Here is a 19,239-nt window from a genome sequence, read left to right on the forward strand (position 1 = left end):
GGAAGACTTGGATGGATGCCTCCACATGCAGTGGGTTGCATTCCAGGAGAGGAACGCTGAGTTTGGGGAACTCACCATTTTATAGCAAGCAGAGAGCAAGCCTGCCCTTTGTCCTGGAGGGAGACATTTCTTCATCCCTCAAGGTTGCTCACTGCACACACATCCTAGGAAACAGCCAGGTAAAGTATTGTCAGGGCCTTGCATTTTTGTCAGTACAACATGTGGGAGAGTGAAATACCCGTGGAAGAATGTCTCCCCAAAATATCCAACACTTTTCTGACACAATACAGTCTTTGCTTCTGGTGAATTTTCACGTGGATATGCCACTCCACTGGCCACTCTGATTAGTCTGACCAACAGAAGCTGGGACTAAATTTGTTCAGTTTGTCTCATGTGCCATTTAATTAAGGCTACTATCAACAGGACTCCAAGCACAGGATGAGGCCAAATTGTAGTACTGGTTTAAACCATGCCCCAGGGTCCTGGACTCAGCAGCTGAGTAACACCAGGAGGAACAATGGGTCTGGTTTTCCATTACAACTCATGAAAGGGAATTTAGAATGACCTGCTGCTCTTGGTGTCATTGGCAGTAAATAGAGGAGGCCAAAGATGGGCCAAAAACAACCCCTTCCCCGTTAAAGAGCCATTCAGTGGTCTACACTTCCCCACGCGCACACACATAACCTGAAGGTGCACAGGTCGCTCCAGTGTGGGGTTTGTTGTTATATTTGATTTGGGTCACCATTACCTTGATTTGGTTATATCAGGTGGGCAGTGCCACTGAGTAGTTACAACTGCTTTGTTTGCCATATGTGACATAACCCACAGCTGTTCCCAGCATCAAGAGAGTTTTATGAATTCGTATCAGTCAGACTGAAGCAAAGTCATACTGTGTCTATACACACGAGAGGGGTCCACATTTGGGGTCTGCCATTGATGGCCTCAGCACAACAGAATATCTCAGGGTCTGCCATGTCTGTGTGAAATTTTCCATTCTCATAGCATGTGGACAGCATGACAACTGGACGGTGGGTCAGGTTGCCAGCCGCAGCTGCTGCTTGACACAAGCAGACCACATAATTATTTTGCCAGGCAGTAGTGTTGGATCTAGGGTGAAAAAGAGAGCCTTAGCTGTTCTCCCCACTCCCTGAACCTCCCAGGTTCTAAGGTGCTCCTTCCCCAGGTATTCGTGTTTCTAGTCTTCCCCCCAGCCATGAAGTCAGTGTGTCCCACCCCAGTGTCTATAACTTCGCTTTTTCTCTAATCATCTGCCACTGGCACCGAGGCCTTCAGTCCAGAGCACTCAGGTGGGAAAGGGACAAAAGCAATTTTACAACATTTATAGAAACCCATTATGTTCCACATCTTGGCTTGTAGGGGGAGTTGTCCAGCATTGTACTCATTATCCTCATGACCTAGAGCCTTGTCAATCCAAAAGAGAATCCAGGGGCTTCCCTGGCAGCGCAGTGGTTGGGAGTCCGCCTGCCGATGCAGGGGATGCGGGTTCGTGCCCCAGTCCGGGAAGATCCCACATGCTGCGGAACGGCTGGGCCCGTGAGCCACGGCCGCTGAGCCTGCGCGTCTGGAGCCTGTGCTCCACAATGGGAGAGGCCACAACAGTGAGAGGCCTGCGTACCGCAAAACAAACAAACAAAAACAAAAAAACACAAGAGAATCCAGGTATCTGATCTGAATGAAGTTTGAATCCCAAAGGCCCTTTTTGGCTGGCCTGCCACCTGGAGGGTGTACCAATCAGGGTGGCCTGGAGTTGCTGTTAGGGAAAGAAAAGCATCATGCCGAGGAATGGTCAGGATACAATCCTGAAACTTCAAAATAGTTTTTTATAGAACCTTCTATCCCTTTCATCCTAATCATTACCCAGGAGGTGGCCAAAAAGAGATGAGGCATTTCAGGGGATAGCCACATTTAGTGACCAAACTGCCCCACTAAGGAATGTAGACCAGGAGTTGGTGAGGGAGGTACAGTCAGTAATCTTTTTGATTTAGTTTTGAGGGGCCAGTCCAGAGATTTTTTGCATATCTGAAACTGTCTTAGTTTTCTATGAACTTGAATCGCAGCTTGGTTGTGTTCATCATATTCTGGTTATCCTCTCAGAGTTCCGCAGAGTCTATTCCCTGCTAGCATTGACTCTAGTTGTAGAAAAGTCTGAAACCAGCTGATTCTTCCCCTTCAATATCCTTACTGGTTAAAAAGAAATTTTTTTTTTTTTTGGCCTGTAATGTCCTTAGAATTTCTTCTTTGGCCCAATAATTTGTCTTGTGTTGAATTTTCTTTATCAATATTTTTTCTCATATGCCATTTAAGTCTGAAGATTGTGCTCTGTTTTCTGTAGGGTTTCCTATCTTTAGATTCTGCTTATCTATTTGTCTTATTTTTTTCAACATGCTTATGTTGGATCTCTTTTGTCTGTATTCCTTATCCATAATTTTCTTTAATCTTTTAAAACTCATTCTTCTTTTGCTGGATTTTTCTAACTCATCCTACATATTCCTAAGTGTATTTTTAGCAGTTGTGACTTCTTTTTGCTTCTTTTAATGTGACCTTCATTCTATAATTTTTATTTTTCTCTTGTTACTTTTAAGCTCTGCCAAATTATATTTTAAACATTTTCTTTATAAAATATAAACTACAGAAAAATAAATAAAACTAATATTTTAAAAAAGCAAACGTGTATATAATCACACTCTGATTAGGAAATTGAATTTTCCCAGTAAACTAAATTCCCCTCAGTCATCCCTCCCAAATCACAGCCTCTCTCCTCTTCAAGCAGTAAACATCATCTTGACTTTTATAGCAGTAATTTATGTCTCTTCCTTTACAGTGAACCATAATATATGTAATCATAAACAATATACTTGAAGTTTGCTTGATTTTGAACTTTATATACAGGGAATCATACTTTATTCTTTTGTGTTATGATTTTCTTTTTGCTTAATGTTATGATTGTAGGCGTCATCCAGTTGTTTCACGTGGCTGTTCTCATTCATTTTTATTGCCGTAAAAGATTCCAATGAATGACCATATGATAAACTATTGCTATCCTAAAACAAATAGACTGCCAGATATTTCTCTGGCAAAAATAGGTTTATTGGGGATCAGCAGAGAATCGTAATTTGGGGACTGTAACCATAATGAGCCATGTGCAAGTCTCCACATGGCAAGGAAAGGAGAATGCGTTGATAGAGAGGAAAAGGAAGCTGGAAGCGCTACAGTAAACTAAGAGTCCACGGCTTTTCACTGGCTAAGTCCTTGCCAGGAAAGTCCTTCTTCCAGTTGGGCTCTGCTATCTTTGCAGGGTGTGAGAGCTCCCTCTTCTGGTCTCCCAACTCTACTTAATTGAGGTTTCTGTTTATTAGTTCTCCTCTACTATAGAACCATTCCATTGTTGGTGGACTTTCGGGTTGTTTTCATTTTTTTTCTTTAATGATTAGTGCTGCTCTGAGTATTTTAATACATAAATTGCGAGATGTGTACACATTTATGTAGGGTAAATAATTGAGTGGAATTGTTATATCATGGGGAAAATCCCCAAGGATTGTACCAATTTATTCTACCACTGGCAGTGTGTAAGAGTTCCTGTTGCACTCTATTCTTGTCAATTTTGTCAGACTCAATTTTTTAAATTTTAGCCAGTCGGGTGTGGTTTTAGCATATGGTTGTGTAGGACTGAATTTATTTCTACTTTGAACTTTGTAGAAATTTCTGGTGAAGCTATATGATCTGGAGTTCCCTTTTTGTGGAGAGTTTTTTGACTTCTCACTCAATTTTTAAATAATTATATATTTATGTAGGTTTTCTCTTACTGAGTAATTTTTGGTAAGTGATATTATTCCTGTGATTTTATCCATTTCAGCTGAATTTTAAAACTTACTGGCAAGTGTCTAGTATTATTATATTATTAATCTGCTTAATTTCTAAATCATCTCTAGTGTTTAGATAGCTAGTCATGTTTCATATTTCCTTCTTTTCCAGCAGGCTTCAGGTTATGATTTTCCTTCAAATCACTGCATTAACTTCACCAGACAAGTTTTGATATTATCTGTAGTGTTTTCTTATTTTGAGTCTAAAATAGTTAACTTCCCTTATGACTTTTTCTTCAACCCATGGATTATTCTAAAGTGTACTCCGTAATTTTCAAACATAAGAGGGGTTTCTTATTATCTTTTTATATTTAATCTCTAGCACTGTAGTTTGAGAACATACTATGCATGATTTCAATTTTAAAAAATTTGTTGACATTTATTTCATGGCCCAGTTTTTATATGTGTTCCAAAATGTGCTTAAAAAGAATATGAAGAGTTGTGGGTTGCGGTATTTTGTATCAGTTAAGATTGTTAATTCTGTTGCTCAAATCATCTGGTATTTTTAGTGATTTTTTCCCAGATAATTCGATTATTGTGAAAAATACATTAAAATATCTGTTATAATTACAGATTTGTGTATTTCACTTTGTAGTTCTGTTAGTTTTTATTTTCTATATTTTGAGACTTTTATTAGAGACTGCAAATGATTATGTTTCCTGATGAATTCTTGATAACCTTTCATGTCTTATAATGCTTTTAACCCTAAGGTTTATTTTGTGTGATATTTATGTACCTTGTGTCATAATTAGTGATATTGTTGCTCCACCACATTAATGTGTATTCCATGTGGGCAGTAACTGAAAAATATGTTTATATACTCAGTACTTATATAGGCACTCAAATGTTGAATGGCTAGATAAACAGAAGGTGAAAATTAAAATTAGTTGGTAGGGGGGATCATCAGGTCCGAAAGGTTGAGTTTAACATACTTCATCAGTTCATGGTATTATGTATATATTTTTTAATTTATTTTTTTATTGAAATATAGTTGATTTGCAGTGTTGTATTAATTTCTGCAGTACAACAAAGTGACTCAGTTATACACATATATGCATTCCTTTTTGTGTTCTTTTCCATTATGATTTATCCCAGGATACGGAATATAGTTCCCTGTGCTATACAGTAGGACGTTGTTGTTTATCCATTCTATATGTAATAATTTGCATATACTAACCCAGAACTCCCAGTCCATCCCTCTCCCAGCCTCCCTCCCCCTTGGCAACCACAAGTCTGTTCTCTATGTCTGTGAGTCTCTTTCTATTTTGTAGATAGGTTAATTTGTGCCATATTTTAGATTCTGCATATAAGTGATATCATATGGTACTTGTCTTTCTGACTTACTTCACTTAGTATGACAATCTCTAGGTCCATCCGTGTTGCTTCAAATGGCATTATTTCATCCTCTTTTATGGCTGAGTAGTATTCCATTGTGTATATATACCACATCTTTATCCATTCATCTGTCGATGGACATTTAGGTTGCTTCCATGTCTTGGCTATTGTAAATAGTGCTACTATGAACATAGGGGTACATGTATCTTTTTGAATTATAGTTTTGTCTGGATATATGCCCAGGAGTGGGATTGCTGGATCATATGGTAATTCTATTTTTAGTTTTCTGAGGACCCTCTTTACTGTTTTTCATAGTAGCTCACCAATTTACACTCCCAAACCAACAGCACAGGAGGCTTCCCTTTTCTCCACACTCTCTTCAGCATTTGTTATTTGTAGAGTTTCTAATGATGGCCATTCTGACTAGTGTGAGGTGGAACCCACTGTAGTTTTGATTTGCATTTCTCTAATAATTAGCCATGATGAGCATCTTTTCATGTGCCTATTGGCCATCTGTATGTCTTCTTTGGACAGATGTCTATTCAGGTCTTCTGCCCATTTTTCGACTGGGTTATTTTTTTGTTGTTGAGTTGTATGAGCTGTTTGTATATTTTTGAAATTAAGCCCTTGTTGGTCACATCGTTTGCAAATATTTTCTCCCATTCCATAGGTTGTCTTTTCATTTTTTTATGGTTTCCTTTGCTGTGCAAGAGCTTGTAAGTTTGATTAGGTCCCATTTGTTTATTTTTGTTTTTATTTCTATTGCCTTGGGAGATCGACCTAAGAAAACATTGGTACGATTTATGTCAGAGAATGTTTTGCCTATGATCTCTTCTAGGAGTTTTATGATGTCTTTTATATGTTTAAGTCTTTAAGCTATTTTGAGTCTATCTTTGTGCATGGTGTGAGGATATTTTCTAACTTCATTGATTTACATACAGCTGTCCAACTTTCCCAGCACCACTTGCTGAAAAGACCATCTTTTTCTCATTTTATATTCTTGCCCCCTTTGTCGAAGATTAATTGACTGTAGGTGTGTGGGTTTATTTCTGGGCTCTATTCTGTTCCGTGGATCCAGTTCATGGTATTATATTGTCTATGGTTTATGCAAGGGCCTTCTGTCAACTATTGGTTGGTTGATTAGTTGGGTAATTTATATCCATTAACCATGTCCCCTTCTCACCTATAGGCAACTTACCTAATGTGTTTGAAATATGCCATAGAACTATATGTACCTTATAAAAGATGCAATGTTATTTTTAGAGGTATGAAATTTTTGCATAAATGGCATGGTGCCATTTATATACCTTACCTTTTTTTCCCTTAATTTCTTTAAAATACACAGGACATTTAAAAAAATATATTAAAAAAATTTCTTTTTCATATTATTTTTCATTGTGGTTTATCATAGTATATTGAATATAGTTCCCTGTGCTATACAGTTAGGACCTTGTTGTTTATCCATTCTATATATAATAGTTTGGACCTGCTAGTCCCAAACTCCCAATCCAACCGTCCCCCACTTCCCCTCCCCCTTGGCAACCAAAGACTGTTCTCCATGTCTGTGAGTCGGTTTCTCTTTTGTAGGTAAGTTCATTTGTGTCATATTTTAGATTCCACATATAAGTGATATCATATGGTATTTCTTTCTCTTTCTGACTTACTTCACTTAGTATGATAATCTCTGGTCCAACCACGTTGCTGCAAATGGCATTATTTCATTCTTTTTTATGGCCGAATAATATTCCATTGTATATATGTACCACATCTTCTTTATCCATTCCTCTGTCGATGGACATTTAGGTTGTTTCCATGTCTTGGTTATTGTATATCTTGCCTTTTAACACTCAATACCATATTTCTAAAATCTACTTATGTTGCTCCATATATATATATATATATATATATATATATATATATATATATATATATATTTTTTTTTTTTTTTTTTTTTTTTTTTTTTTTTTTCCCCCAGTACGCAGGCCTCTCACTGTCGTGGCCTCTCGTGTTGTGGAGCACAGGCTCCGGACGTGCAGGCTCAGCGGCCATGGCTCATGGGCCCAACCACTCTGTGGCATGTGGGATCTTCCCGGAATGGGGCACGAACCCATGTCCCCTGCATCGGCAGGCGGACTCTCAACCACTGTGCCACCAGGGAAGCCCGATAAATGCTTCATTTTGTGAGCAACTTGCGGGATCTTAGTTCCCTGACCAGGGTTGGACCAGCGATTGAACTCCGGCCCATGGCAGTGAAAGCACCAAGTCCTAACCACTGGACTCCCAGGGAATTCCCAATACATGCTTCTTATCAAGGGGATTTCTAACAAATTTAAAGATAAAGGAAAATTCTTTTGCTTTTTAAACTAAATTTCAGAGCATTACAGAGGAAGATAACTTTTCCATTTCATTTTATAAGGTTAGAAAAACTTCAATAATAGAACTTACAAAGATAAACTTACAATTGAATGTCACTTATGAATATATATGCAAAGATCAAATATATTTGAAAATTAATTCTAACAGTTAAAATATACCATGATTCTTATGATTTATAACAGAAGTACAAGAGAGGACAAGTATTAGTTGACTGATGGAGAAAGACCAAATAACCACCTTAATATAGTATATGTTGAAAAGGCATTTAATAAAATTTAGTCTTTTTGGTCAGGTACTTCCATAACATAAGGACTGTTTACCCTGAGCTAACAATATACTAGAAGCAATGCCACTTACATTTTGAAAACATGCCTGGTATCACTGCTATCAGGTAACGCATGACCAGGATTAGGGTGAGGCAAGTGAGGCACTTATTCTCAGGGTTGTGCAAGTTCAGGGTCAGACACTGTCTTTATTTAAATTTTTAATATTTGGTTATCATGGATATTTTTGCACTAATTTTGATTTTAAAAATATTCCCTAAAATATTATTTATCTTGATTACTGAATTTTTTTGGCATCTTCTCAAATTTGTGCATCAGGCAAACCACTCCCCTCATCCTAAACAGAGCTCTGTGTTAGGGATGGTTTGCAATTTTATCAATAAATAGTGTAGGTAAGGAGTCAAATAGGATAGTCAAAGAATCAAATAGGGTGGTCAAAACAAATGTTGGATTTGTTGATTCTTTACATTTTGTCTGTTTTCATTTTATAAATTTATTTTGTAAATTCTTATTTTATCATTTCTGTTATCTTTGAATTTTTGTCAGTATGCTAACTTCTTTTTTTTTTTTTTTTTTTTTTTGCGTTACGCGGGTCTCTCACTGTTGTGGCCTCTCCCGCGGCATATGGGATCTCCAGGACCAGGGCACGAACCTGTGTCCCCTGCATCGGCAGGCAGACTCTCAACCACTGCGCCACCAGGGAAGCCTGATAACTTCTCAAGTTAGATTCTTATTGACTTCCAACCTTTTCTTTTATTAGAAGCATTAAGAATATAAATTCCCTTCTATTTACATTTTAGCTGAATTCCCATGCTTGACCATGGAGTCTTTTTTGTTTATTGAAGTACAGTTGATTTACAACATTATATAAGTTTCAAGTGTACAACATAGTGATTCACTATTTTTAAAGGTTAGACTTCATTTATAGTTGTTATAAAATAATTGGCTATACTGTTGTACAATATATCCTTGTAGCTTATTTATTTTATACATAGTAGTTTGTACGTCTTAATCCCCTGCCCCTATATTGCCCCTCCCTTCTTCTCTCTCTCCCCACTGATAACCACTACTTTGTTCTCTGTATCTTTGAGTCTCTTTCTTTTTAGTTATATTCACTAGCTTTATTTTTTAGATTTTACGTATAAGTGATATCATACAGTATCTGTCTTTCTCTCTCTGACTTTTTTCACTAAGCATAATACCCTCCAAGTCCATCCAGTATATGGAATATTTTAATTAGCATTCATGTCCAAATATTTTGATTTACATGAATTTTTTTTTTCTGTGACCCACATGTCACACAGAAGTATGCTTGTACATTTCCAAACTTAGGCATTTTTTTAACATCTTTATTGGAGTATAATTGCTTTACAATGGTGTGTTAGTTTCTGCTTTTTAACAAAGTGAATCAGCTATACATATACATATTTCCCCATATCTCCTCCCTCTTGCATCTCCCTCCCTCCCACCCTCCTTATCCCACCCCTCTAGGTGGTCACAAAGCACCGAGCTGATCTCCCTGTGCTATGCAGCTGCTTCCCACTAGCTAGCTATTTTACATTTGGTAGTGAGTATACATCAACGTTATTCTCTCACTTTGTCCCAGCTTACCGTTCCCCCTCCCCGTGTCCTCAAGTCCATTCTCTACATCTGTGTCTTTATTCCTGTCCTGCCCCTAGGTTCTTCATGACCTTTTTTTTTTTTTAAGATTCCATATATATGTGTTAGCATATGGTATTTTTCTCTTTCTGACTTACTTCACTCTGTATGACAGACTCTAGGTCCATCCACCTCACTACAAATAACTCAAATTCGTTTCTTTTTATGGCTGAGTAATATTCCATTGTATACACGTGCCCCATCTTCTTTATCCATCCATCGGTTGATGGACATTTAGATTGCTTCCATGTCCTGGCTGTTGTAAATAGTGCTGCACTGAACATTGTGGTACATGACTCTTTTTGAATTATGGTTTTCTCAGGGTATATGCCCAGTAGTGGGATTTCTGGGTTGAATGGTAGTTCTATTTTTAGTTTTTTAAGGAACCTCCATATTGTTCTCCATAGTGGCTGTATCAATTTATATTCCCAGCAACAGTGCAGGAGGGTTCCCTTTTCTCCACACCCTCTCCAGCATCTATTGTTTGTAGATTTTTTGATGATGGCCATTCTGACTGGTATGAGGTGATACCTCATTGTAGTTTTGATTTGCATTTCTCTAATGATTAGTGATGTTGAGCATCCTTTCATGTGTTTGTTGGCAATCTGTATATCTTCTTTGGAGAAATGTCTATTTAGGTCTTCTGCCCATTTTTGGATTGGGTTGTTTGTTTTCTTTCTATTGAGTTGCATGAGAGCCATTTTTAAAGTTACCTTTTTGTTATTGTTTTTAACCTAATAGAGTTCAGATAATGTGAAAATGTTGTTTGAAATTAGTTAAGATATAATTCATGGCCTAGTATATAATCAATTTTCTATGTGTGCTTGAAAAGAATATGTATTTTCCCATGACTGAGTGTGTGCACATGTGTATATATCCATTAAATCAAGCTTTTTAATTATGCAGTTCAGATCATCTTGTACTAATTTTTGTTGCTCAATCTATAAATTATTGAGAACATTTTCTTTAAATCTTTTAATATGATGGAAAAGTTTATTTTCTTATAGTTCTTTAAAATTTTCCTTTAGATATTTTGAGGCTATGGTATTGGGTAAATGTGGTAGAGGTATGTCACAGGCAGCTTTGAGCTCACATGCTTTCAGCTTAGCAACCAAGGGGAAAAGATCTCTTTTATTCCCCTGCTTTAGTTTAAAATGTCTTCCAAAGACTCTAATTCGTCCATTGTGGATCCAGTGATGCAGTTAAATAATTTTTGAGGATTTCAAATCATGGCTCTTTCTAAATCATGGCCCTTTGGTTATACAAATGCAAAATGAACTCTTGTCAAAGAATATTATCAATTCATTAGTAAGGGAACCAGTGAGATGCAGCTTTACAAAGCATTTGACGAACAAGTGTTTATATATCCATCATGAATAGCATTTAAAAATTTTTAAATTTTATTTTGGAGTATAGTTGATTTACAATGTTGTGTTAATTTCACGTGTATAGCAAAGTGATTCAGTTATAAATATACATATATCTATTCTTTTTCAGATTCTTTTCCATATAGGTTATTATAGAGTATTGAGTAGAGTCTCCTGTGCTATTACAGTAGGTCCTCTTTGATTATCTATTTTATATACAGTAGTGTATATATGTTAATCCCAACCTCCTACTTTATCCCTCCCCTCCCCCTTTCCCCTTTGGTAACCATAAGTTTGTTTGCGAAGCCTGTGAGTCTGTTTCTATTTTGTAAATAAGTTCATTTGTATCAATTTTTTTTAGATTCCACATATAAGTGATATCATATGATATTTGTCTGACTTACTTCACTTAATATGATAATCTCTAGGTCCATCTATGTTGCTGCAAATGGCATTATTTCATTCTTTTTTTTATGACTAATATTCCATTGTATATATGTACCACATCTTCTTTATCTATTCATCTGTTGAGGGACATTTAGATTGCTTCCATGTCTTGGCTACTGTGAATAGTGCTGCACTGAACATTGGAGTGCAAGTATCTTTTTGAAGTATAGGTTTCTCTGGATATATGCCCAGGAGTGGGATTGCAGGATCATATAGTAAATCTATTTTTAGTTTTTTAAGGAGCCTACATTCTGTTCTCCATAGTGACTGTACCAATTTACATTCCCACCAACGGTGTAGGAGGGTTCCCTTTTCTCCACACTCTCTCCAGCATTTGTTTGTAGAATGAAAGGCATTTTTTTTAAAGTTAGAATAACATTCTAAGGTAAATACAAAACTGATTAATGTCCTACAAGGCAGTAAATGATAAACTTTGGGATTATCTTTTCCATCACAGAGGAAATTTGCACTGATCGAGGACAAGAATTATTTGCATTGCTATCAGGTCTCTGTAAGATAATCTTTACCCTTACAAAGTTGTGAATCTTCTGATCAATAGAATTGAGAGTCAGAGAACTGTTAAAAACATAAGCAGAGGCAAATCAAAAATTTTAAGAGTTTATTTAAAGAAAAAACTAAATACGGCAGTGCCAAACCAGAAATGTTTAGGAGCACTCCACCGGACAGGAGCTAAGGGAAAGGCTTTTATAGAGAAGAGGCAGACGCAAAACTGGAAAATTATTTGACTGGCTAAAGCTTAAGCATTTTCCTTATCTGGAAAAGCCCAGTTGGCTGTGATTGGTTGTCCTTAGGTTTCGATTTCTTAACCTTGAGGCATGTATAGGTTTCTGTTTTGGTTTGTTTAGTAGGCCCTAAGGTATTAGAACCACCTCAGTCTATTGGCCTCCTTGTTTAACTAATCTGACATAAAGATACACACCCCTAGAAAATAAGATAATCCCCGGCCTGCTAGACAATGCCTAGAACTACAGTGAAAGGACACTCAGTAATACCAGTAATACCTTTTGCCAATTTTTTTTTTTTTTTTTTTTTTTTTTTTTTGCGGTACGCGGGCCTCTCACCGCCGTGGCCTCTCCCGTCGCGGAGCACAGGCTCCGGACGCGCAGGCTCAGCGGCCATGGCTCACGGGCCCAGCCGCTCCGCAGCATGTGGGATCTTCCCGGACCGGGGCACGAACCCGCGTCCCCTGCATCGGCAGGCGGACTCTCAACCACTGCGCCACCAGGGAAGCCCCTTTTACCTATTTTTAAGTTTTGGATGATTTTTCTTAACAATGCTCACCTCTTAGAACAGTGGATCTCAACTCTGGTTGGTGATGTGGCCACCAAGGGGACATTTTGGTTGTCACAAGTGAGGGTTGCTCCTGGCATCAAGTCGTGTTCCACACCTCAAGTGGATCTGAAATCAAAGGATTTGGGATTTCGTCCTGTTACTATCGGTTACAGGTTCTGTGATGTTGGCAGGTATTTAGTATTTTCACACTTGGAGTTATCTATAACATGGAGGCTAAAAAAAGATTTATGTCTCACTAACATTCTTTATTCTTAGCTGGGGAGAAAATGAACTTTGGGTTGAAGGAGGAGGGAGAAGGTCTGAAGGACAACCATCTATACCCTACTGTGATACTGTGATTTATAATAAAATAAATTTTAGTCTTTTTCCACAGTTCCTGGCTCACGGCTCCCAAAACCCTTAGAATTTCCTCATTGATAAGAACAATGGGAGCATCTTTTGTTCTAATATTTCATCTTTTGTCCTCAGTTTCTGAAATAGCTTCAGAGCCATACAGGTGAAAAGGGTAATCCATAACAAGCCCTTTCAGCCACACCTGAGTTGTTTCTGAGGTGACAGTGGGAAACCCCTTATGGATGGTGGAGCTGGTGGCCAGGGGCACCAACCAGTTAAAGGGTTGGAACTTTCAATCACATCTCCTGTAATCAGGGATGAGGGGGTAGGTGTAGAGGTTGACTCAGTCACCAGTGGCCAGTGGTTTAATCAATCATGCCTATACAAAGGAGCCTCCATAAAAACCCAAAAGGGAGGGATCTGGAGAACTTCCAGGATGGTAACCAGAACACATCCACCTGCCAGGCCTCCAACTCCTTGGGGACAGAAGCTCCTGCTGTGCAGGACCTATAGCCCTATGTATCTCTTCATCTGGCTCTTCATTCATGTTCTTTACTGTCGTTTGTAATAAACCAGTAATCTAGTAAGTAAATTACTTTCCTGAGTTCCGTGAGCCACTGCAGAAAATTAACTGAACCTCAGGAAGGGGTCTGAGGTCCTTGGGTTTATAGCCAGTTGGTCAGACACACAGGTAGCAACTTGGACTTATGACTGGCATCTGATGTGGGGGCAGTCTTGTGGGACTGAGCCTTTAACCTATTGGATCTGATGCTATCTCCAGGTAGATAGTGTCAGAACTGAGTTAAATTTGTGGTACACCAGGTCGTTGTCTGAGGCGAATGGAGTTCATTGCTTCATGGTGTAGGAAAAAAACACATATCATACCTTGTATCATAAGCACATTTAAGAGTGAAAGAGAAAATTATAATGGATAACTAGGTTGAAAAGATTCCTCTTTCTAGTCTCCTGCTACGGTTTCTTTAAGGTCATGATTTCCTGTCTGGTCTCCTGGTTTCTCATACTGCATTCTACTCTATATTGTCTACACTACTTTCAATGTAGTTTTCTTTAAAAACAAAACAAAAACCATATTGAAGTCTCTTTTCCCCCTCCTTCCACCCCTAGTGATTACATTCAGCCTCATCTTTTGTCCCCTAAACACAATGTAAACCTTTGACAACATTACTTTCAAACAGAGTAAAACCCTAAACTTTCAGTTTATCATTTTGTGTGTTTTCTTATGCATATATCGTTCCTTCTAATATTTTTCTTTTCCTTCCTTAGTCTTCATTTCTTTATTTTGTAGATCATCACAGAACCTCTACCAGAAAATAAATATCCTTCTTTAAGAGCAGAGGAAAGGGTGAAAATGAACAGGTTCCTTTATAGCAACAGAGGGAAGAAAGACTATTGTTAGTACTTTTGTCTTTCAGATGTAATTAATTTTTTAATTCAACAGCCCCCTTTACTGTTTGTCATCACCTCAGAATCTCTTTCACCTAGTACAATACCTGCCTTAATATCAGATGTTCAAGAAATATTCTTTGAATGAGAGAGTAAGTGAACGTTACTAGAGCTGGACCAAATTCTTTGTATTCAAAAGGCTGCATAATTTGGTTCAGCTTTCCAATATGTCACTCTCCCCTCTCACTAAACAATGTAATTTCTTCCCAATTCCTTGTATGCTCCAAGTGTTTCACCACTGGTCCTTTGTGCAGTTGCCTACTCTGCTCTTCCACTCTTCATAGATCTGGCTGTGGACCATCCTTTAAATATCTCCTCCGGGAGGTTGAGTGCTCTATTGTAAGTACCACTCTCTCCCCTTTTCCTAACAATGCATCGGTGTTCCTTCCTTTCCTAGCACTAACACAAAGATTTCCTTATTTTATTTCTTTCTGTCTGTCTTCCTCACCACAACCTAAGTTCAATAAGTTCTCTGGTTCACTGTTGTCTCATTAACATAAACCCAAGTGTGGTAGAAGGGGGCTTGTTATGAATGACAAGACATTCCTTTCACCTTTATGGCTCTGGAACTATTTCAGAAACCCATGACAAAAACCAAATATTAAATATTTCCCATTGCTCTCATTGCTTAGGATATTCCAAGGGTTTTAGGAGCTGTGAGCCAGGAACCATGGACCAAGACAAAAATATATATTTATTATAAATCACAACATCACATCTATTGAACTGTGTATCTAAAAATGCTTAAGGTGGTAAATTCTATGTTAAGTGTATTTTACCACAATTTTAAAAATTAAGAAGAAAAAGAGAGGGTGCCCAAGCTTCAGACTAACTGGGAAGCTCCCTCCTCACTGTCAAGGAGTTTGTGGCATGGTATAGAGTCGTGAGATCACTCTGTGTGTCTGGATGGTTGGATCAGAACTCAGTCCCTGAAGATACAGGGGACAGATTCAGGGGCCCAGTCTACAGGCGCTGGTGCTGCTTCCAGAGAAATTCCCCTGACCTTCCTAGTAGGAAGGATGGGGATCTCATTCAATTGATTTAGGGATTTCTACCCTGAGGAGATAAGGACCTTCAAGACGATTCCTCGTGTTCTGCAACTCATCCTTGTCAGGGCATAGCCCTTTGCAGAGATTTTTTTTTGTTTTTAATTTTTAGAGTGAGGAGTGTTATTCTTTTTTATTTTTCTTGAAATGTCATCTCTATTCCCTGATGGTAATACATTTTTTCATCTTGGAGCTCCTCTGCCCCCTAAGTCTCCATCTAGGGTACCCTGGCCCAGTTACGCTCTTGGAGGATACTGGTGCCAGTGTAGCCAGTGAAAGACTCCATAGAGAATGCCCCCACCCCCCTACCTGGTTCTAGCTCCTTTGGTGGACCCTTCCTTGTTCACTGGTATTCGTACCTTCATTCATCATTCAAATCTACTACAGTTTGCTGCCAGTAGTTGTACAAGGATTGAAAAATAGTATGAGACATTCTTTTTCATGGGTACGTGGGGAACAGTGGGTAAACACACAAAATACTCATCTATTTAATGCCTTTTTATAATTTCAGATATTATAATTATTACTTTAAAATATTTCAAAAAGAGCAGCCCAGACCACGAGTGTAGAATTTACAAAGACCATGTATGTCAGAACCTCTTCATTGTAGTTGCTCTGTAGTTGGCCAGGCAGAAATTTGGGGACCCCATTTGCAGCTGGCCTCTGAAGTGAGAGCAGTTTTGTTGGAACTGAGGCCTTAAGCTGCACAGTCTGTGCTAACTCTGGGTACTAGTGTCAGAAATGAGTTGAATTACGGGACACCCAGTTGGTGTCAGAGAATTGAGGACTGTTGTTGGGACATGACATACCATCTCTCCCTGATTACCACAATAGATTCCAGGCCAACTACCAATTTGGGAATTCCCACAATCCCCCTCAGGTTCTATAATTCTCTAGTATGACTCACAGAACTAAGGAAAGTGCTATACTTATGATGATAGTTTATTATAAAGGATACAAATGAACAACCAGATGAAGAGCAAGTTGCGAGTGGGGAGGAGTAGATTCACAGAGCTTCCGTTCCCCTTCCGAGTGCGTGATCCTCCCAGCACATCCTGTGTTCACCAACCCAGATGTTCCCTGAACTCTGCTGTTTAGAGTTTTTACATGGGGTTTCATTTCATAGGCAGGATTGATTAAATCATTGGCCATTAGTGATTGAATTCAATCTTCAGCCCCCTTCCCAGAGATCAGGTTCTAACCCTCTAATCTCATGGCTGGTTCCTCTGGTGACCAGGCCCCAACCTGAAGCTCTCTAGGTGCCCCGTTAGGAGTTTCCTCAGGTGTGGTGGAAGGGGTCTCATTATGGACAATAAAAGACACTCCTATCACTCAGGAAATTGCAAGGGTTTTAGACAAAGACCAAATAAATGTTTTTTGTTGTACCATAGGCTACCCCCTGGTCTTTGACAATGGATCCCTTATAGCAAAAAGATCATATCTGTCTGACCTTAACAGATACAGCAACATTTGGAGGAGTCAGTGTAGAATAGAAACAGGAGGCTTTTTGGGCTTCCCTGGTGGCGCAGTGGTTGAGAGTCCGCCTGCCGATGCAGGGGACATGGGTTCATGCCCTGGTCCGGGAAGATCCCACATGCTGCGGAGCGGCTGGACCCGTGAGCCATGGCCGCTGAGCCTGCACGTCCAGAGCCTGTGCTCCGCAATGGGAGAGGCCACAACAGTGAGAGGCCTGGGGACTGCAAAAAAAAAAAAAAAATTTAATAAAAAATAAAAAAGAAATGGGAGGCTTCTAACTCAATTTCCAAGTACATTTGACTATCAATATCAGTATTATCATTTTAACAACAATGTAACTGTAAGACCATATTGCATTATGGTAGATATAACTTGGAAAATGAAAGTCAAAAGAGACTGGCACATTCCCAGAGTTCCATTCAGTCCAGTCCGTCTTCATATTGTATGAAAGATCTCCCAGGATAAGGCCACCCAGGTTTGCAGGCTTCCATTTGATCTTGGCAGGTTCCAAAAGCAGGAGTGGCCTCTGCACTGTGTAGCTCCATTCTTTCAGGCATGTGGTCTCATCGAGCTAAGAGATAATATCATCTCTTGCTTTGAGCCGCTTTCAGAGTGTTAATGTAATTTTGGGTGTCCCTCTTCATGTAACCCATTTATTCATTCCTTTACCCTCCCTCTCTCCATTTATACCCAAACTTTTCCACTTTTGGAAGGGAGCGTGGCACCCGCTATGCTGCTCTAGGTTGCAGACCGCAGTACTCCTGTAGAAAGTACCTCCCATTCATTTAGAGTAGGGTTATGTAGACACAGAACCCATGGCCGTTTTTACCATAAGACAATATAGCTGCATTCACTGTTAATCCCAGTTTTGCCAAAAAGGGTAAAGGGACAATCCACTCCATCAGGTCCTTAGGAATTCTGACATAAAAATTTATAGTTTCTTGCTTGGGTATCATCCCTCCTTCTGGGACTTGTAGTGGCAGCCCTGATTCTGTGACCATTATGTAAGGAAAAGAAAGGTGAGGTGAGGTGGGAAGGAAAGAAAACGTTATGGTCATCAGTCATCTTCCATGTGGGAAGGACTGCACAGTCATACTAGTGTCCTCTTCCACCCCATATCCATAAGGAAGAAAAGAAAAAGAGGACTCTAGTTAGTGAGGACACTCCCTTAGCTCCGCTCATGTTGAGTGTGAGCACACACTCATGAAGGTAAGAGAGCCCCTCACGCCTGTATCTACCTGCCTTTTAGACAACTGATGCTTTAATTCCCAATTCCAACTGTCTATCAAACTATTACTCTGAGCAGGATATCTCTCTGGCCATCTCTTTACGCTATGGGGTGTAAAGTATGTACCTTGGTCTGAAGAAATGTCACTTGGTGATCCACATTGGTATAATATTTTCTGTACTGTTCTTTTATAGTACTCTGAGCATTTGCATCTGTCTCTGAGTAAGCAAAGTCTACACCAGAGTCAGGATCTATTCTTGTCAAGACCCCTTGGATATCAGCATCTGACTCACTTGCCACTTGCTATGTTCACGGTCTTTCCGCCTCCAAGGTATCTGAAACAGCCCATCTGCAGGCTCTGTCTTTTTTCTTTTTTTCTTTTTCTTTTGGCAAACAAAACAGTTCTTAGTGGCAGTTTATGCTTCATAGGTGCAGGAGGAGTATGTCTAGACTGAGTCCATCTCTGTATTGCTGTAGTCCCTCAGTGCCACTCATATTATGCACCCAGGTGGCCTCCTCAACCAAGCACACCAGGATATCCATCAGTCAGTTCCAACCACCTTGTGAACCTGCTAGTCACTTCTTCCTACGGGCATCACCATGTCCTACTGTAACGCATCCCTCAAATTCTCATAGTGATTCCTATGGCCATGCCTCATAGGGGCATCCCTTTATTAGGCCAGTTTTCCATTCCCTTAAGGCCAGGCCATTGGACACCACCGATGAGTCAGTAAAAGCTCAAACATAGGGGCTTTTTATCATCGTTCATTTCTTCTGTCATTGCTAGGTAAACAGAATATAATTCAGCTCACTGAACTGACTGGGTTTTTTTTTTTTCATTATTACATTGGATTCCTACTCAAAAGGAGGACCAAAAAGTCCTGCTGAACTAATTGGTTTTTACCTTCTTCGAACAATATGGTAAACTTCCCAACAGGATGCGGTCCGTTCACCTTGGAACTGCCATCCATAAATGAAGCAGCTCTTTTTTGGTCAGCTGAAAAGCTGTTTACAGGGCACTATCCATAG

At 39.1% G+C, this 19,239-nt stretch overlaps 1 protein-coding gene across 1 annotated transcript in view; it reads left to right on the forward strand.

Moving 5' to 3' along the window:
* Positions 1–19,239, forward strand: part of LOC101326059 (NACHT, LRR and PYD domains-containing protein 14) — a 45,678-nt gene that overhangs the window by 20,904 nt on the left and 5,535 nt on the right.

This window comes from Tursiops truncatus, chromosome 8 (assembly GCF_011762595.2).
Source record: "Tursiops truncatus isolate mTurTru1 chromosome 8, mTurTru1.mat.Y, whole genome shotgun sequence".
Lineage (NCBI taxonomy): Eukaryota > Metazoa > Chordata > Mammalia > Artiodactyla > Delphinidae > Tursiops > Tursiops truncatus.